The 4,580-nt window shown below is 40.8% G+C and overlaps 1 pseudogene; it reads right to left on the minus strand.

Annotated features, from left to right (window-relative positions):
- Window positions 1-2,963: 2,963 nt before the first annotated feature.
- On the minus strand, window positions 2,964-3,082 carry LOC134968232 (5S ribosomal RNA; annotated as a pseudogene).
- Window positions 3,083-4,580: the final 1,498 nt, after the last annotated feature.

A 4,580-nucleotide genomic window follows, 5' to 3' on the forward strand; every position in this document is an offset into this window, starting at 1 on the left:
CAGTGGCATACCCCAGGGATCTGTACTTGGACCAGTGATTTTTTATATCTTTGTTAGGGACATTGTAAATTACATTAAAAATCTTTGTTAGGTGGTGGCAGAGGTCTACCGGATATCCGAAAATACTATCATGCAACTCACTTGAGCCAGGCACTCACCTGTTTTTCTCAAGCCCCCCACTTGCCCTGGATACAAATCGAACTCCTGTTAGCCAAGACCTCCACTTTGGTATCCCTACTTATACCTTTTAAACCTAATCAGAAGGCGCGAACGTGCGCTCCTACCACAAAATTCACCTGTTCCCTGTGGTTTTCCTGCATTCGGCACTATAGACTCTCCACATTCCTGTCTCCCATAACATCTATTTGGGATAACGCGGACTTTCCTCCTGGCTCCACCTTACGATCACACTCGTGGTTTCATCTGAATCCGCGACCGGGACTGGTCTTCGATTTTATTGATGGCAATTCCTGGCATTCTTTAGACTCTTTAAGTGACACGTATGGTATCCACCAACCTGTACTGTACGAGTATCTACAACTCCGCTCTTTTTTAAGTTCCCTTCCAAACTCTATGGTTATTCGCCAACTTACCCCTTTTGAATGACTCTGTATTTACTCTCCTATGCGGCAAGGTATTATCTCTATACTTTACGGCCTATTACACTCATTGAAATAGGCTGATATTCTTCCCCATGAAAGTAAATGGGAGCAGTACTTGGGCCCTCCACCTGAGGAAGACTCTTGGGAAATCATAAGACAAAATGTCGCTCAGTCCTCGATTTCTTCTTTGGTTAAGGAAAATTCTTATAAAGTATACACCAGGTGGTATCTAGTACCAGCGACACTTCATAGAATTTTCCCTGGGTCTTCCCCATTGTGTTGACGAGAGTGTGGTCAAATTGGAGATATCAAACTCATTTGGTGGTCATGCCCCAAAATCCGCCCTTTCTGGGACCAAGTTGAGAATCTTATTGGTTCTATCCTTTGTTCCCAGGTAACATTGGGTCCTTGGACGGCTTTGCTGGGCCTTCCTTTGTCTGTTATCAGTAGTATTGCTAATAAACTTGCACTCCAAATTTTTCATGCCGCCAGATGTGTGATAGCTAAATGTTGGAAAAAGTCCATTGCCCCCCCCTATAAGCATGATGTTGTCCAAAATATGGAACATCTCCACGATGGAGAAAATTACGGCTTCCTTACATGATAGGATTGATAAATATATAAGGATTTGGGAACCATGGTTCACTTACACTAAATCCTCTATTTCAAGGGTGTGACATATTGCGTTGGAGTTGTACTGCTTATGCTTCTAAATGACTGTTCGACTTTTTACTCTGTTTAGGTATGGTGATTGTGACTCTTAACCTCATGATATGAGTTCGTCTTGGAAACTTTTCAGAGTGGTCTCCCTCCCCTTTCTCTTCTCTCTCTTCTTTTTTCTCTCCCTTCTCTTCTCTTTCCTTTTCTCTTTCCTATTTTCTCTTTTATACAGAAAATTAATGTCGACATTTGTGTTGTTGATGTACCTCTTTTTATGTGTCCCACGGGATATCCTGTACATTATTTGGAAATGTTTTGTATCATCATTTCGTTTTTGGTCTGTATTGGCTTACTCAACATTTTTCCAATAAAAATATTGCATTAAAAAAAATCTTTGTTAAGGACATTGTAAATGACATTAAAGAAAAGTATGCCATTTTTGCAGATGACACAAAAGTTATCAATAAGTTATCAATAAGGTAGACACAGCAGGAGGGGTGAAACAAATGATTGAGGATGTACTGTAGGTAGATTAGAGGAATGGCACTGTATAGGTCATTGGTGTGGCCTTATGTAGAATACTGTGTTCAGTTTTGGAGGCCATATTTCCAGAAGGATATAAATACATTAGAGACACAGAAGGGCAACAAAAATTGTGCATGGCCTACATCACAAAACTTACCTGGAAAAACTAAGACATGATAGAAACTTTTCAAATATATCAATGGTTTTAACAAGGTGCTGAAGGGAAACATTCTACAAAGGAAAATAAGTATTAGAGCACAAGAACATGCATTGACACATGGAATTGTTTCACAGAAAGGGTAGTGGAAAAATGGAATAGCCTCCCATCTTAGGTGGTAGAGGCTAAGACAGAAGAGCAATTTAAACATGCTTGGGACAGCCATAATGATAGCCTTACAACGGGGGTGTCCAATCACTTTTGACTGCATAGAGTACTTCAACATCTACTAAAGTTGGTGCTCAATGGGATATAGGGTTTAAGTCAGGGCACCTGAAATCAAAACAATTTCACACTGTTGTGAATGCATCTGTTCCATTTATAAAACCAAAGAAAGTGGCTGTAGGGACAGTAACCATCAAGGCACCTCCTCCCTTTTACGTAATTTGCAGCAAATTCAAGAAACTTATTTCACTAAATTATAATAATTTGTAAAATAATAACAAGTAGGCAAGTTTCAGCTACCAGCAGTTTGGACCATCACATGCAATCTCCACTGCCAACACCCTCATCATCAACATCATCATTAATGCTCATGGGGTAGGCCTTTCACAAAATTGTTTTGAGGGGGTCCAAGCACACGAAGCACTTCAACCACAAAAGTGGCAGTCTCGGTCACTGAAGTGCTTGGTTTCTTAGCTTGTGTATGCCCTTTTAAATATCCATCATAAGGGTGGGTGGTAAGGTCCAAGGACAATTTCATCTTGCAACACTTTTTTATTTTAATTCTGGGCTGTTTGGGGGCATTGCAGATTGCAGATCCATTCATCTATCGAATTGTTTCTATTAGGGATTAGGTCCCAAAAAGAGTCAAGAGAAATAGTGTAGACCAGTCACTTCTGCTTTTGCCCATCTGTTGACATTGAATGGGCAATGAGAGAGTGGGGAGGTCTAGTCTAGAAGAAAGAAAGGTACACTTCTGCATTCCAATGTGGGTCGAGTGATTAAACTGCACTGTATTCCTAGAGTACCAGGTATTCCCAGAGGGTCTCCCTCTCTGGTACTGACCGGGCCCAGCACTGCTTGGTTTCCAAGATCAGAGGAGATCGGGCATGTCCAGTATGGTATGACTGTAGATAATGGGTAGTTAGCCTAATGTTCTGTGGGGATCTTAATCCATTCTGGATGAGAGACTGTATAGGATTCAAGGCAGGATATGTATGTAGGTTGAGAGGGAGAGAGAATTGAGTTCAGAAATGAGGTGAGTATTATACTTCTGCTGTCCACGCAGGGGCCTCTGTTGCCTTAAATTGGTATTGCAGAGTGCTCCCCAATTTTGTGGATGAGAGAGTGTACCTAAAAAAAGATCATGATTTAGCGAAGAATTAAAATGAAAGCATTCCTTTCTCCTGAAAAATGCTGATCACATTCATTGAGGTTGTTAGTTAGATGTACAAATGCATAAAGAGATATACCATACTTTGAACACTGATTATTACTTTTCTGGGAGACTCACTTAAATTATTCACAATGTGGAAATGGTCTCTGAGGCTGTTACAGTATGGTAGTCTTAATACCTAGTTTGTAACAAATCATAAATGCAAAATAGCTTGTCTGTGAGCTTCAGGAGGAGAACTATATACAATGTTGCAATAATTAGTCTCTGCATCCAGGTTTCACCTGATCGCAGGGCAGTTTAATCACTCGACCCACATTGGAAAGCGAAAGTGTACCTTTCTTTCTTCTAGACCAGAACCCCCACTCTCTCATTGTCCATTCACTGCAAGCTTTACATATAGAAACAGTTACCAAGCAGTTCCAAATTGTGTCACTAATAATACACAGTGGATATTTCCTTACATACAAGGCACAGCCTGAGGATGTACCACTAGAGAGATATATCCTTTTACATATGCATTTGAACTGATCATTGCGTTTTTATAAATTATTACCCACAGTGCATTCTGTTATATTCTATTGCATTAAATCTATGACACAAATAAATCAAAAGAATTTCTGGTCAAAGGTGGAAAGCAGAAAAAACACACATATTATACTTGTCTAATTACAGCCAATATATACAGTGTCTATTATATGTGTATGATTTCCAGTGATATTAGTTAAATCACTGGATATGGTGTGGCGACCTGAAACTATTAATCAAAGATAGTAGAATGGCGGAGTAATAATAATTCTTGTATAGACCTGGTGATGAATCCAATAGGGAATAAAAAACGGAGGGGCTCAAGTTCATGTATTTAAACAGTACCGCAATTCTGTGAGATAAGACATGCGCTGGCAATCATCGAGCAGGATTCTTTGTTAGGGAAATTATATCCGATATGGAGCGCCAAGTCAGGAGTCCACAGAGGTCGCTAGGTTGAGACACTGTGTGTGGTGTGCTTGCAGGGTGCCAGGGAGAGAATCAGCCGCTGGAGCTACTTCTCCGCGATACCGGAAGTGGAGGGCCGGACCCGAAGTGATGCGCGTTTCGCTTGGGGAGCTTGTTCACCTGATCGCAGGGCAGTTTAATCACTCGACCCACATTGGAAAGCGAAAGTGTACCTTTCTTTCTTCTAGACCAGAACCCCCACTCTCTCATTGTCCATTCAATGGCAACAGATGGGCAAAAGCAG

Source organism: Pseudophryne corroboree, chromosome 10, assembly GCF_028390025.1.
Source record: "Pseudophryne corroboree isolate aPseCor3 chromosome 10, aPseCor3.hap2, whole genome shotgun sequence".
NCBI lineage: Eukaryota > Metazoa > Chordata > Amphibia > Anura > Myobatrachidae > Pseudophryne > Pseudophryne corroboree.